Genomic DNA, 17,342 nt, shown 5'->3' with positions numbered 1-17,342 from the left:
TTTCCTGAAAAATATTGAACTCTCATATGAATCAGCTAGACTCAATTTTACCAATACGATTATAAATTTAAAAGTCAGATGACTCAGATTATACCTTAGCACAAGGAACATTATATCTTCCAGGTGTAGGGAGAATTTCTTAGCAGTTTTAACCATCAATTTTTGAGGTTCTACAAGCCTTTTATTAAACTCTCAAATACTGCTGGACAACAGAATTACCTTGTCAATAATGAACGACATCAATGAGTGTTTCCTATCAAATTCACATTTTGTCTCTATTCTCAGAAGTGAATACTCTAGCAGCTAAGGTTCTGAGAGATTGCAACTCATTATTTTTTAGAGGAAACCTACTTAAAGCTATTTTCTAAAACTATCTTTTAAAAATGATTAGCTTCTGACTCATAAATCAGAGTGGTTCCTATTTTATCTTGTCAAAGAAGAAGAAAACAGACTTTGTGGACAAAGAAAACATAAACATCGCATCTTTGGCAAAAGTGCTGTTTAAATATTTAGAAAATTATGATTCATAGCTCAAAAAGGTAATGATCTAATATCATTCCCAGACCAGTATTTGTACAAACACTTTCCCTACTCATGTAACATTATTTGACAGTAGGACATTGTAGGGGAGGGGACATTTTTCCTCTATTCTCTGGGGGTTCAATAATTGAGTTTTTGCAATTGTTAGTAGGCAAATTAATAGGAGAAAGGTATACAGATGCTCCTCAGCTTATGATGGGTTCATATCTTGATGAACTCATCATCAGTTGAAAATGCATATTAAGCCCTGATAAACTCATCATAAAGTCAAGAAATTGTCAATTGAACTATAGTACTTTCTGTACAAATTTATTACATACATGGAGACATCACACAAAAGAAAAATGAATACCCCAAAACCCAGGGAGATCTGGAAGCTTATATATTCTCATTGGGGTACAGAAAATGATACCCCAAAGTGAAGGCTTAAGAAATAACCTCAGAAGCAAAGTCTCTCTCTGCCTTTTTTTTTGCTTCCTTGTCTCTTGCCCCTCATTCTCTCTGAGGCAAGCTATAGAAACCAGAACACCCTTTCCTCAAAGCCAGACATAAAACCTAAAATAACACTCTGATCTTCACTCCCACCCCAATATCCTGTGTAACAGCTGGTCACAAAGAAATTAAGGCTTTCATTCCAGAGGGTTCTTACCCCATACTTAGGAGAAAGGAATACTGCACAGAAAGGCCAAGAAATGTATGAACACATAAGTCTTATTGGGTTTTCCCTCTCAGTGTATTAGCATTAGGTCATATATATATATATATTTTTTTTTGGCCAATCACAGTTTTCTGTAGAGCTCTTTAAACTTCACTGAGCCTAAACATAAAAATATGTAGTTTTCCCCTGTATATTTGGATCTTCATTCTGAAGGCTGCCACGTGACATGAAGCTATGATCAAATAAATCTGTTATGCTTTTCTCTTTTTAATATTTGTTATAGGGATGTTGGCCATGACCATCGATGGCAAGAAAAGGGATCAAGCCGTTTCTGCACCCTACACCCTCTTCTTTAGAGAGGGGTAAGCTGGGGATGTAGGTGAATTTAGGGAAGAATACATGATTTTGCGGAAAGATGAATAGGCCCTCAGAAGAATAAGTGCTAGACTACAACAAAGTCTGTCTGGGCATGGTGTCAGCCTCCAGTGCCCTCTCCTGTGATACAAGTTTAATCTTCCCTGGTTAATGAGACTCCCAGGAAGGAGAGTCATGATAGTTGAGTTTCTTTCAGAAGATCTGCCTTTACAAAGATAAAGGAAGTTTAGAGAAAGCTCCTCCCTTCATTTGCTGTTCCCCAGGTTCCCTCAGTTTGAAGTAATCAGCATACAAAAGCACCGTATTTTGGGCTAGCATTTGCTGAACTCCTACAGCATTATTTATAAGTCAATAATGTTTAGAATATTACATCTATAAGTTAATAACATTTAGAATATTACATCCTGAAATTTAAATAAGAACAATCACTTTCCAAAAATGAATTGTCCATTTATTTTATTATATTATTTTGATTTTAGATGAAGCCTGTAAAATTTTAACAGTTGTTTTAATATATTACAAAATAATTTTTGAATGGATTATTTTAGAGAAATAATAGGCAAAAACAGAATTTTCATTGCAAGATGAAAATCTAAACAAAGAATAGAATTAATAATAATATATCTAATGTAGTTATGCTCTCTATGAATATCGCAAACCTAAGTAGACTTATGGATTAATGATCACCAGTTTTGTTCTGACATTATAATAATGCAAACTCAAATGTTACACAAAACTTCTCAGATGTAAAATGCTTTCTTACTTAAACCTGCTTTTTCCAGAACGAACTGACCTTTTTCATACATTTTGGTCAATTTTTAAATAAAGTATTTCCTTTGTCATTGAGAGACTATAGACAACTAGACTTGAGGAGTACTGGGGACTGTGAGCTTCTCCTTTGTGTTTTCTCATCTGTAAAATGAAAATATTTTAGTTTCTGGGAATGTGGGGCTGCTTCCTCTCCTCCTTATCTTAGACTACGCATTGTATTGACTTTATATTCCTTTCAAATTAGCACATGACAGCCAGGTGTGGTGGCTTATGCTTGTAATCACAGCACTTTGGGAGGCTAAAGTGGGATGATTTCTTAAGTTCAGAAGTCCCAGACAAGCTTGGCAGCATAGTGACACCCTATCTCCACAAAAAAATAAAATAAAAATAAAAATAAAAAATTACCTGAACATGGTGGCGCATGCCTGCAGTTCCAACTACTTGGGAGGCTGAGATGGGAGGATCACTTGACCCAGGGAGGATGAGGGTACCGTGACCTCTGATTGTACTACTCCACTCCAGCATAAGTGACAGAGCAAGGTGCTGTGTCAAAACAAACAAAAACCACAAAGCAATAAATGGGAATGTTCACATGTCTATAAGTTTTCTACTTGAGGATGAGATTCCTACAAGTCTACAAGTTTTATCCACTTTAGCTTCAAGACCTACATTGTTCTGATGACTGTGAGAAGGCACATAGGCATATCTTTGCCTTGCAGAGGAGTTTTTGTATGTTTTCTAGGGACCATAACAAGGTCGAAAAGAAAGTAATTTGGCCCCATTTCTAATTTATCCAGGACCCATGGTGACAAAGAATTATGACACTCTTGCTATATTTGGCACCGTATGAGGCATAAATGAAGCTAACATCATTTCTAATGAAAGACAGTTTTCAAAGGATGTCTACAAAAATTACATTTTTTTTAAATTTTGGTACTATATGTAAGATCAATCTTCTGGGAAAGTATACTCAGATAAAATCATGGGCTTCTTTTTTAAGGGGGAAAAATAATGTTTAGTCAATTTGATTTGCTTCCCATGAAAAAGTTAAATAATTGTATGGAAGTGTCTAGAGAATCTTAACTCCATAACAAGTATTTTATGGAAGAGTTCTCATAATCGAAGATTGAACTGGGCAATGTTTAGTTTATGATTTTATTTCAAAAAATTTTACTACTTTTTTCTTTTACCTATCCTGCAAAGTGGGGGTGACATAAGTTGAATACGTAATGTAACACAAGCTTTATATTTAAAAGATTTGGGAAAAGGGAATAATAAGTTTTGTCACTCTCTTCTTCCTTATTTAGAGCACCAGTCTCAAATTTCAGGAAAGCGTGTGGATAGTGAAGAGGAAAAGAGGATGAAGTGTATTTTGTTTCCTTGGAGGTCTCAGGGCTCCTTTGGAAGAAGAGTAGCTTAGATAGCCTAACATTTTGAGACAAATAACATGGAAGGCAACTGACGTAAGGCTTATTGCCAAATAAACTCCTCGGGTTATTGTCAAAATAGGATAGATGTCTGGTCTATGATATTTGCTATTTAGTATGTTCTTACGCCTTTTGGAAATAAAGACTAAATTTCATTTTGCCTGGTTTTCAGCAAATGGGCATAGATCAATTACTGCTCACCTGAATTACAAATTTTTTGAAGTAATTCTTTTTCATTGTTATTATTTAGGGCATAAATGTTTAGTTTGACAATTAAAACAAAAATATACTTTAAAAACGTTTGCAAATTAAGAAAGGATTGTGACTCTATAACCTAAATATGGAAAATATTTAATGGATATATCCAAAAGGAATTTTAATCTTCACAGCAGTGAAATGGCCCAGGGTTAATTTTAGGTTTTTACATTCGACAAAGAGTTATATCCAAAGAGTACTGAAGAAATTGCTTAATATAAGCCTTTCTTTTAAAATTGGTGTACATTTAATGAATTCAAATTAGCATATAAGAAGGAGACAAAAAATTAAAGAATAATTTTCAAAGAATATATATATGTATATATATACACAAACATATGTATCATCTTAAAATAGCAATTGAATTGAGAGAAATTATGTTCTTTTTAATAATTTTCCAAATGACAACTTCAGGAGATGTTGGAATAAGACAATGTATGACAGGCACAACTCTTCCAGAATAACTTCAGTCTAGAGACCTGTGTTTACTGAACACAGACTTTTTGGTTTTTGTAACCTAATAGTTTACTAATTTTTCAAAGGAAAGGAAGTAGAAAGGCTCTTGTACCATTATTCATGAGCTTTTTTTTTGAATTTCTCCTCCAACTGAACTGATACTGATATTGAAAGCAAATTCATGCATTTTAGAAGTTTTTTATTTTGTTTTGTTTTGTTTTGCTTTGTTTTGTTTCTGAGACAGGGTCTCATTATGTTTCCCAGGTTAGGTGAACTCACTCTTGGGCTCAACTGATCCACCTGCATTGCCTCAGCCTCCCAGTAGGTAGTAGCTGGGAGGTACAAGTAGCTGGGATTACAGGCACGCGCCACCATGCCCAGCTCATGTTTTTTATTTTGTTTTTTCATCTTTAAAGAGAAGTCACAGTGGAACTTCACAATTTATCTGAAGAAAAAAAAAATCAGTATAATTTTTGGCATCATTTTCAAATTTGACTTTAAAACCTGGTTAGTAGCACTCTAAAATCAATTCTTTCCTTCTCTACATTTTTCGAAAAATATTAACTGGTAGGACTCAAAACATGATACCCCAATATATGGTATCTTGGCAGGCAGAGTACTTTGAACTGAAGGGTATTGGAGAGCCTCATAAGGAAGGCCTCTCTGACCTTCTCTCACTCTCCTTTCTCTACCTGTCCTCTCTCCCAAGGTGGCCCACAGAAACTAGAATTCCTTTCTCTCACAGCATAAAACCTAAAACCTTTTAGCTATAAAACCTGAAAGGATCACTCTGACCTACCTCCCCTGAAAATAGGTCAGAAGACCCTTTTCTGACAGTTGTTCTTCCCTAAACTGGGAGAAGGTTTGCTATACAGAAAGAATGAGAAGAATCTGAAGAGATAGGCCTTACTAAATTCCTTTCAGTTTATTATCATTAGATCATACTCTTTTTATTGGATCACATTTCTCCACAAATATTCACTTCTTTCCTCAGACTTAGAATACAAATGCAAAATTTTCTCTGGGATTGGATCTGCATTTCTGAAGGCTCTGCATTTCTGAAGGCTCACACTTCACTTAAAACTTTGTTAGCTGGGCGCAGTGGCTCAAGCCTATAATCCCAGCACTTTGGGACGCCCAGGCGGGTGGATCACGAGGTCAAGAGATCGAGACCATCCTGGTCAACATGGTGAAACCCCGTCTCTACTAAAAATACAAAACATTAGCTGGGCATGGTGGCGCGTGCCTGTAATCCCAGCTACTCAGGAGGTTGAGGCAGGAGAATTGCCTGAACCCAGGAGGCGGAGGTTGTGGTGAGCCGAGATCGCGCCATTGCACTCCAGCCTGGGTAACGAGAGTGAAACCCTGTCTCAAAAAAAAGAAAGAAAAAAAAAAAACTTTGATAAATAAACACGTTATGCATTTTTCTTGTTCATCTGTTTTTTTATGGATGTCAACTGTGACCCTTGCAATGGGTAAAAAAAAGGTATTACATTTTGCCACAACATAATAAGCAAACTAAAAACTTTTCGCTGGATTTTGTTGCTATAATTCTATAAATAGACAAATGGATATCAGATTTTTCTACTGATATGTTTTTCTACTCAGATTTGGAAAACTTTCTTCTAATTTCCTCTATCGTAATGGGGCAATTAATATTTCGATACTCTTATTGGTGTTGGCATATTGCAGGATGAATAAGATGTGAGGAAAATAAAGTTCAGATATATGTTCTACATAAAGCATGCTTTCATTATTAGTGCATTCATATTTATTTATAAATAGTAACTAATAACAGTAAATAATAAGAAATTGGAGGTTAGAAAAGAATATGATACCCGTGGAGCAATCTCCAAGTGATTTTTTTCATAAACAATATCACCTGAAGTAAGAAGAGTGCTTTGTGTTGAAGCCTAAAGCTCTGTGGATGTTTATTGATGATGATAGCAATTTTTATAACTTAGTAATTTGCTTTGTAAATTGTGTATTTTAAAGTCTTCTATGAACCAAAAATATCAGCTCTGTATTGTATCACTATTTTTAAAAGTTTTTCCACTTGTTTTCCTTTGGGTTATCATTTTTCCAGGGGCAGAAACTATGACAAATTATCCAATTCCATTAAACCAAAGCTAGCCCACCATTCTCTATTCAATCGAAGGCACAATTCATCTATAAAGTGTTCTCATTTGTATGTTTCACGTAGAGAAAGAAACCAATGTCATAAATGTACTGCAGTTATTTTCTATTTCTTCTTGTTTCTGCAGTGAGAAAAGAAGAAAGAGAGTTAAACATTTATTTACTTGTCAAACTGGACAACATTCGTCAAAAAGAAAAATTATATCCTACTTTGACCACTGTAGCAATTTGAGCTAAGAGGAAAAAAAATTTACAAAACATTGATTTTTTGTTAGCTACTTTATTTTTAATTCAGTGGGTAACACCTTTTTCCCCCAAACATTTACCTCTCTCAAAATTAAGGGGTTATTTTAAAACAACTTCACAGTGTTTTTTGAAACCTAGGTTCTCTAGGAGACTATCTAAAATAATCAAATTCTGTATATGGTTGGAGGTATTGAAATGATGTGTATATTCTATTTAAGTGCTTTTTAGTAAGTTGATGTTAAACCTTTAAGATGCCTTTACAATCAACCTGTAAATGGATAATTCATGTGATAAGGCAGAAAAGAAAAGAATTATCTTTTGTGGTATTTAGAAGGTATAACATGTCATTTTAAAAAAATCTAGTAATCATACATTATTTGGAGAATCACATACGGGTTTTTTCTAGTTTTTTGGAGATGAAGTCTTGCTCTGTTGCCCAGCCTAGAGTGCAGTGGTTGGATCTTGGCTCACCACAACCTCTGCTGCTGGGTTCAAGTAGTTCTCCTGCCTCAGTCTTCCCAGTAGCTGGGATTACAGGTGTGTACCACCATGCTACACCAATTTTTTGTATTTTTAGTAGAGATGGATTTCACCATACAGGCCAGGCTGGTCTTGAACCTCTGACCTACCTGCCTCAGCCTATTAAAGTGCTGGGATTGCAGGCATGAGCTACCGCACCCAGCCTATGTATTGATTTTATAGGCAAAACAAAGAGCAGGCACATTGTCCCCCTTTTAAGTATTCCTTTTTATGATGCGGAGAATAACTACATGAAAAGAAAAAGAAAATTTGAACATGGGGTACAATGTCTTTCATAGCTAGCACTAGTGATGAGACTACAAAAAAGAATTCTTCCACTTTAGTGAGGTTACTTGTGCATATAGGAAGATATCCTTTTCTGTACACAATTTGCATTTTGAGATATTTTAGCATTCTATGGAATGTGGGTTACTGTTGTTATTAAATGTCTGGCTTTATTAATGAGATTATTTATTGTTGCCTGTGCCACCTGCAAACACATCTGTAACTAGGTTCAATATTGTTCTGAATAATTTTTCTTGACTGTTTTCCTTTTCTTCTCTCTTTCTCCTGTTTAAACGTGGACTGCATGGAGTCATAGTTGTGGAAGTATCTGAATTCAAAATCAACATTTTCCAAAACATCAATTGACTTCAAAATTGAATTGGCCATTTTGTGTATGTGTGTGAATGTAGAATTTTGAATGCAAAACATTCAGGTGCCAGTTTTCTTCTTTGAGGCCAAATAAACAAATCACTAATATTTTCACAATAATAATGTCTATCTTGCATGTCAGGAGTAGGCAGACAATGGTCTGTGAGACAAATCAAGATCGCAGCCTACTTCTGTTTTAATAATCTGTGATTTAACAATATTTTTTACATTTTTATAGGTTTTTTTTTAATTAAAAAGAGAAGACTATGTAATGGAGACATTATGGTCCACAGAGCCTAAAATAGTCATTATCTGGCTCCTTTAGAAAAGTTTGCTAGACACTTGCTGTACTATGAAAGTATTTAAACACACAAGCATGCAAAGTGTTCCTCTTGTAACTCTGATTTCCAGCTCTTATATTTTTGCCTTGGGCTTGCAATCTATTAGCTTTCTCTTGTTTTCCAATCCTCCCTTTTGAGTTCTTATGCATAATCACATTCTTCTACAGTATAAATTAAGAGGTCTTTAAAATGACATGTGCCGTGGGCACTAGAGAGAAGCATTTTGGCACTTATGTATGTAATCAAGTGAATTTAAATGAGATTAATACCTGCCCTTCATCTTTCACTTTTGCATATTTGTTAACATAATGATGTTTGGGATTTATTTCATTCCTTCTAACCTGCAAATATTAATAAACTCTGTGTACAGTAAATAAGATACAGCTCCTGCCCTCATGTGTTTACAGTTTGATGAGGAAGGCAGAAAGTTAAGTAGGCATTACAAAACACCATCATAACTACTACATACTACTACATAACTATGTAGGTCAGAGCAGGAAAACAAAATCAAACAGTGAATATTATGGAAGGCATATAGAAGAATTGCATTTTGCATTCAGCTGGCTATTAACATGCAAATTTCTAGCTTTAGGGAGCCTTGCATAGAAACACTGCCATTATTATTCCAATATTTTCAAGAAAAATTAAGCAACTTTCTGACAGCGGTAGCCTGTTACTGCTTAGAAAAAGAAAAAAAGGTGGTGGCAAAGCATGTATTTTCATGACAGCAAATCTTTAGACCCTTTGAAAACCCCTTTAACTAGAAAGCAATTGTTCCATTTTAAAGTAAAGCTCACTGACAATGTCAGTTTGAACTTCAAAGCAGTGTCAGTTTTCATCTCTTAGGGAGCATATGGTCAGTCATGCAGGTCTTGTCAGCAGTAACAAGGCACTTCAGACTGGGGACCCTGGAAAATGAAAAATGTAAGTTTGTTTTATTTTTTTGGTATGTACAACTTCATTAGCTTGAAAATGAAAGGTAAACATTTAGTTTGCTTACTCTAGCTGTCCAATTCAGTAGCCACTAGCCACATAGAACTAACTAAATGTAAATGAATTTAAATTAAATTAAAACGATGTTTTAATTACAGGAGCCATATTCCAAATACTCAGTAGCTGTATGTGGCTAGTGGCTACTATACTGAACAATGAAGATAAAGGAAATTTCTAACATCTTAGAAAGTTCTATTAGAATTCATTGACTGTTCCATTGATCACAATAAAGTCACATCCATTAACTTCCCCAAATAGCAGTTGTTTGTCATATACCCATTTGGACAATTTCTTTTTGTAATTGTACCTCAAAGAATAAATTTTTGAATTTTAGTTCTTGCCTTAGCTAGATATAAACTCTCCCAAAATTTTCTTCTTGAAATAAGATTTACACTGTGCAAAGCACTTGTAACCCTATTTACTTTTCTTTATGTATTCAGATTCTAAAGGTCTTTAGAAAGCTAATATAAGTATAGAAAAGTATATGTAATTTAACAAGTAACCTCAAAATGAACACTCTCATGTAACCCTCACCAAAGTCAATAAATAGAACATCCTTTATTTTAACTTTATTACTGAGTAATTTTTAAGTGATTTTTAGGTTCCTCCTATTTTGCGTAATTAAAAGTTTCATAGGGTAAATTTGGGTTACTCATGAAATACCCAATTTATAAATTGTCAGTTTCCATTTTCTTATTTTTCTTTTCACAAGGCTAATAAGTTTAGCCTTTTTTTGTTAATTATGCTAATTCACTCCTTCCCCTAGCCATAGTTTGGTTGTGTGGATAGAGTGAAGGAGGAAATAATCAACTTTGAAATCAATTGAAGGAACCATATGCTGCCATTTGGTGCTTTCGCTGTTACTTTTTATTGGCATCCAGTATGCAGAAAATTTAAACCACACATCTGCTAAATGATATGGCCATCCACATAGTTTCTTTATTTCAATTTTATATCATTGCTATTTAAGAATGTAAGATTTGATCAATATGATTTTAAATATGTTTCAATTTTGTAATAGTAAAATATATAATAGTTATATTGTGTATGATACTTAAAAAGCGCATTCATGGGGTTGACACATGTGACTTAAAGTTTAAAATATTTCTCTCTACTTAATTACGTAAGTGTTCTATCATTACAGTGTTGGACTTAGGAAGTCCCCATGAAACAAGGTATTAAAGATTTGCCACATAGATGACCTAGTGCAAATTTATTTAGCTTTTTCATGAATCAGTTATGTGTTTTGTTTTGTGCCTTAGGAATGGCAAGTTTTTATATACCTTGGAAAAATCAAATAATGAATATCCTTTTTTTACTTTTAAGAGGAAAAGCAGAATACTTTTATTTCCTAAGACATCATTCCTAAAATAAAATTTAACTCAATTTAAGGAGTAGGCCATCTTAATTATTAAGTGCTTAAAAGCATGTTAGTTTAATAATTTCAACTGTAAATTAATTCCAACTAATTTCCATAGGCTTTCATCACAGTTTCACTTATTGTAGACTAATGATCCTTCAATGAGGACTAATGGACTCTTAGGATGAGCTGTGAGATCTTTGAAGTCCCTAAAATTGTATGCAAAAGCTGTTGGTGTGTATATATTGGAAATGCCCATACCTTCAGATTAATGTAGATTGACCTAATTATTGTTTAGATTTATCCTTTCTGTTCTATCCCTGCTATCACTGCCCTAATTCAGGTTCTCCATATCTTTTACACAAACGGTCTATTGGATCATGGCTTGGCCCACTAATGGCTATCTCTTATAAAGCCATTAGAGAGCTCCAGCAGCTGTTGAAAATAAAAGGTGAAGATAAATAGAAGCATTTGCTTTAAGATTTTGTCAGTTCTCTCCAGTGGTTCAAGTCTGACTTTTTTTCACAGGTGAACATGTTTCTCTACTGTCTACTTCAGCTAGCCAAACTCATGTCTTGCTACTCTTCACTTTAAACTTAGAGTGTTCTTGTCTTTGGAATATTCTTTCTTATCCCTTTTTAGATAGCTGTATTCTGTAACTTCACTAAGACGTTCTCTTCTTGTCTCCAGGAATTCTTCACAGGCTGGATAGTTGTATTAATATTTTGAGTGCCTCTAATACCTGGTATAATTATCAGTATAATTACCACACCGTGTGTGTAGCTTTAATGTCTGTTTGTGTGTGTGTGTGTATCTGAGAGAGAGAGGGAGGTTTCACTTGACAGTAAACTTCCTGAGAGTAAGACCTATGTTACTGATTTTTCTATCCCAAGTATCAAGCACAAGTTCTGAGAAACCAAAGGTGCTCAATAAATACATGGCAAGTGAATAAATAAATGACTGAAGGAATTATTTTTAGATCTACTCATTTATTTAAAAGAATTCGCTTCAATTCAAACTTGTTTTCATATGCATACATATTAAAGACCTGATAGTTTTATGAACATAATTCAATTACCTTCTTAACTTACTTGACACACTTTTTGTGGTGTGAATGTGAAAATCATATTACCATATCAGACTGGGCTTAGTTACATTAGCATTTGAAGAGATCAGAAAGATCATTCTTTTACAATTGAGGAATCAGAGGATTAAATTCAGTGGGTAAGCAGGAAGAAGCATGGATTGGTATCACCCAGGCTTAGTAGTTCTGTATTCCTTGGGCAAAGCTGTTTAATATCTTTAATTCTCACTTTTTACATCTTTGTGGTGAAATAATAATGACCAATTTATTCACAAAAAACTTCTTTCACCATTTATTTTAAACTAAACTTCCTCCAATACATCTTTCTGATGTTTGAGGGAGGAAATGGAGAAGAAAAGGGAAGAAGGATAAAAGGAAAGTAGGGAGAAAATGAGAATGTCGACTCCAAAAAATTTTTAAGAACTTATCATTTATTTGAAAATGCGAAAGACCCTGGATAGGCAAAGCAGTCTTGAGCAGAATGACCAAAGCTGGAGGCATCACAGTACTTGACATCAAAATATTCTACGAAGTAAACAAGACAGCATGGTACGGGCACAAAAGCAGACACCTAGACCAATGGAACAGAATAGAAAACTCAAAAATAAATCCAGGCATGTACAGCTACGGATTTTTTATAAAAATCAGTGCCCAAGAACACACATTGGGAATAGGACAGTCTCTTTAATAAATTGTGTCGGGAAAATTGGATATCCACGTGCAAACTAATGAACCTAGATCTCCACCTACTACCATATACAAGAAATCAATCCTAAGTGAATTGAAGACCTACATGAAAGATCTGAAACTATGAAACTGGAAGAACAAATTAAGTCATGAAATTGAACTGGACAAGGATTTTTTAAATAACCCCTCAAAGCACAGGCAACAAAAAGCAAAAATTAGAAATGAGATTACATCATACTAAAAAGATTCTGCACAGCAAAAGAAATGATCAACAGAATGGAGACAAAACCTACAAAATGGATGAAAGTATTTTCAAAGTATGCAATGACAATGGATTAAAATCCAGACTATATAAGAAACTCAAACAAATGAGAACTAAAAAATAATAATAATTTGGTTAAAAATGGGCAGAAGACCTAAATAGGCAACTATCAAAATTAGAGACACAAATAGCCAACAGATATATTTTAAAATACAAAACATCACTAATCATCAGGGAAATGCAAATCAAACCAGAAAAGATATCACTGCATACATGTTAGAATGCTTATTATCAAAAAGAAAAAAAAATGGTAGCAAGGATGTAGAGAAAGATGAATTCTTATGCACTGTTGGTGGGAACATAAATTAGTACTGACATTATAGAAAACAATATAAAGATTTTTATGAAAAATGGAACTTTTATATGATCCAGCAATCTCAGTACTGGATATATATTCAAAGGAAATGAAATCAATATGTCAAAGAGACCTCTGCACTTCATGTTTATTGCAGCACTATTTATAATATCCAAGATATGGATCAATGTAAATGCCCATCTACAGATGAATAAAGAAAACATAATATAGATAGATAGATAGGTAGGTAGATAGATAGAAAGAGAGAGAGAGAGATATCAGACATACACACATGCACATACACACACACAATAGAAAGCTACTCAGCTATAAAACAGAATGTGATACACACACACACACACACACACACACAGGAATACTATTCAGCCATAAAATACAATGAAATTCTGTAATTTGCAACAACATGGATATATGTGGAGATCACTACATTAAGTGAAATAAGCCAAGTGTAGAAAGACAAATACTGCTTGATCTCAGTCATATATAGAATCTAAAAAAGTTTTCGAAATAGAGAGTAGAATAATGGTTACCAGAGGCTGAGGTGAGTAGATGGGAGGGAGGACCCAAAGAAGCTGGTCAACTGTACAGAGTTAAAGTTGGTCAGAAAGAATAAGTGCTCGTGTTTAATTACAGAGTAGGGTGACTATAGCAAATAGCAGTGTAGTGTATATTTTGAGATAGCTAGAAGAGAAGATTTTTAATGTTATTACCACAAATAAATCATGGATGTTTAAAGTGATGGATTTAGTGACTACACTGATTTTTTCACTATACAACGTATGCATTCACTGAAATATCATACTAGAGCCCAGAAACATGTGCAATAATTATGTGCTAATTATAAATAAAACATGAATTTTAAAAAAGCTAAGACTACAGGAATTTGTAAAAATCCACTTTCACTTTTTAAGTGTGTCATTTAGTGACTGCATAGTATTCCTTCACATAGGTGTTCTATATTTATTTAATACTTTTTCCATTTTTGTTCAGCAAAGAAATTTCTTCTTTCACAAACTACATGTCATGTGGCCTTAGGCATCAAGCGTTTCCTGTATTGGGAATCATTTCTTAACTGCTGATTCTTAGGAATGAGAAGTTTCTGATACATATCTCCAAGACCCCGTATCTGTTTGTATTGGCTTCAGCAATGTATTGACTACCCTTTCACCAAAATAGGAACAATTATTGCATTTTAGAATAGACATCTTTAATGAAAATGGAAACTATCTTACCCCTTTTTATATACTAGTTGGACCTTCTTCTTATACTTATGGGAGTTTTTGAGAACTTGGGCATATATTGCTTCCCTCCTGAAAGGGGTCCTGTCTGCTGTGGTGGCATCTCTGACATCTGAGAGGGAAACAGCTGTACTTAAAAGAATAAAGCTAGTAGCTGAGGCAGATGCTCTTTGGAAATGACTCATCTTCTTCGAGAACTCGAGGTGTGGCAAGCAGGTACAGCAGACAAATTTATGTTTATGTGCAAAGTGATATGTGATTATCTTCCCCATGCACTCAAAGCCTTATTTATTTTGACTATATTATGCAGATGCTGCTATCTTCAGGGTGTAGAGAATATGCTAAGTAATATGTCAACCTCGACACCTCAATAGATAAAACTTACTTGGTCATCATGTTAACATATTGTGCCACATTTTTCCAGAGTGGGAATTACTCCCTTTCAGAAAATTTCCACCTGAGAAGCATCATTAATTCTTTCATGTTACCAGCAATCCAGTTAGCAAATTGCCTCTTTACTGAATTAAAATTCTACATTCAGAAAGATAAGAAAAAGGTCTGTATTCCTTCTCTCTTTTTTTTGTATGAGACTATCTCAATAAAGAATGGCTAAGGGTATGAATTCTAAGGAAGGATTCCTGGATTCAAATCCTTTCTCCACATGTAACTTCTCTATTTTTTAGTTTCTTAGGAGATAAGTAATACCTACCACATAGGTATACTGTGAGAATTAAATAAATTTATATATATTAAGTACTTAGAATTTTAATACTAAATGTAGGCACTCAATAAGTGTTAGTCATTATATTATATTGTTATATGTGTTATTATTGTCACTATTATTTTAATAATCTTCAAGAAAAATTGCACATCTTACTTCCATGTTGTTGAGACCTGAGTATCCGTATAACATCTGGTACCCTCTGAGACAGTAACCAACTCTGAGAAAACATAATTAGTGAACTAAAATTAGGGCCATTGCCCACTTAAAAACAATTTCCAAGTGAGTTATATGGATAATCACAGTTAAGAGCATTGTTCCTGTGCCCTTCAATTTGAACTTTTAGGAACATAAAGGTTTGTGTCTCTATGTCTCGAGGTACTAAATTGTTTAAGCAAGAAAATAGCCACATTGATAGGTTTCAGTTTGCTTATTGGCATTTGGCTGTGTGGGTCCAACAGCGGCACAAAACTCTGTGTTCAAGACCAGCTCTAACTGTTAGTAGGATGACCTTGGATTGTGCAGTGTCTCTGTTTTTCAGATCTTCATCTATTTTGTAGGACGTGGTAGTCTCTTAGATGTCTATGAGAGCTAACATCTTATGATTAAGCCTGCAAGGACATTTTTCTTATGCTTTAAAGAATGAGTTCTGCTCTCAGTTCCTCAAATAGACACATCATTATGGTATAAATAAATTATCAGTAGAGGTATTCTGATTATACTTGCCATTGGAGAGATAATCCAATGACGTGTTTCAGGTAGGGTATAGATTGCCTGGATAAGACCAGACACCTGGCTGGGTTAGATTAAGTTCCTGATATAATAAGCTAATAAACAAAATTATATCAAAAGTGAGTTGGCCACACAAAGAAATGGCAGCAGCCAGTACCAGAAGAGCTTTGAATAGTGGACTGTTTCTAAAGGGATTGCTCACTCAGTAGTGCCATTGTCTATGCAAAGCAGTTCTCTCCAGCTTTAAGAAACTCACTTCATTTTAGAGTCAAACTCTTAAATTTAGTGTGTCCATTTCTGTGACTGTATAATATTTCACACTACCGTAGTCAGTTTAGGTTGCCATAACAGAATACTAAACTGGGTGGCTTTAAGAACTCAATTTATTTTCACAGCTCTGGCATCTGAAAGCCCAAGATCAGGGTGCTATCTTGGTCAAGTTCTTGATAAAGATTCATTTCCTGTTTACAGAGTGTATCTTCACTTGGCAAAGAGAGGGAGAGGAGGCAAGTTTTGTGTGTCTCTCCTTAAAAAGCTATTAATTCCATCATGAGGTTTCTACTCGCATGACCTAAGTACCTGCCACAGACATTGGGAGTATAATTTCAACATATAAATTTGGGAGGTATATGAACACTCCATTCATAGCAGGTAGTTCATGGTTCTTGAAATTAACACAGTATCAACAGGTCATATTTTCATCCAGGAGGAAAAGGCCAAACTATTGCCCAGATATCGCTGGTAAACTTTATGTCCATTAAGTTGGACATAAAGTGCATTGTAAATAGATTTGTGTATGCAATCCTTTGCAGTAAAATAGTATTTAGTAATAGTACAGTAGGTGGGGCTTGGTGGCTCACGCCTGTAATCTCAGCACTTTGGGAGGCTGAGGCGGATGGATCACTTGAAGTCAGGAGTTTGAGCCAGCCTGGCCAACATGTGAAATCTCATCAATACTAAAAAAACAAGGTTAGTTGGGTGTGGTAGTGCGTGCCTGTTATCCCAGCTACTTGGGAGGCTGAGGCAGGAGCATTGCTTGAATCTGGGAGGCAGAGGTTGCAGAGGTTGCAGTGAGCCAAGATCACACCATTGTACTCCAGCCTGAGCAACAAATGTGAAACTCCATCAAAAAAAAAAAAAAAAAAAAAAGATACTACTACAGTAGTAAACTCTTATTCTTGGAGGGATACATTCCAAGAGCCCTAATGGATGCCTGAAACCACACATTTTACCAGATTTTCTATATACTGTACTATGTTTTTTCCTATGCATGCATACCTATGATGAATTTTAATTTCTAAATTAGGCAGTATAAGAGATTAACAACAATAATAAAATAGATCAGTTAGAACAATCTACTTTAATACAGGTTATATGAATGTGGTCTCTCTCAAAATATCTTAATATTTTTGGACTGCAGATGACCGCAGGTAACTGTTGCCATGGAAAACAAAACTACAATAAGAATGGACTACTGGCCGGGCGCGGTGGCTCACGCCTGTAATCCCAGC

General features: G+C 34.7%; 1 long non-coding RNA gene across 1 annotated transcript in view; it reads right to left on the bottom strand.

Annotated features, from left to right (window-relative positions):
- Positions 1–6,525: 6,525 nt before the first annotated feature.
- Positions 6,526–17,342, bottom strand: part of LOC108285578 — a 165,141-nt gene continuing 154,324 nt past the window's right edge. The window contains exons 3-4 of the long non-coding RNA XR_001817642.1: positions 9,176–9,286; positions 6,526–6,740 (exon numbers count right to left, since the gene is read on the bottom strand). This is a non-coding gene — a long non-coding RNA (uncharacterized LOC108285578). The remainder of the gene's footprint in view (positions 6,741–9,175; positions 9,287–17,342) is intronic.

Source organism: Cebus imitator, unplaced genomic scaffold (assembly GCF_001604975.1).
Source record: "Cebus imitator isolate Cc_AM_T3 unplaced genomic scaffold, Cebus_imitator-1.0 Scaffold302, whole genome shotgun sequence".
Lineage (NCBI taxonomy): Eukaryota > Metazoa > Chordata > Mammalia > Primates > Cebidae > Cebus > Cebus imitator.
The sequence above is the reverse complement of the archived record's forward strand: the minus strand, read 5'-3'. Positions and strand labels throughout refer to the sequence as shown.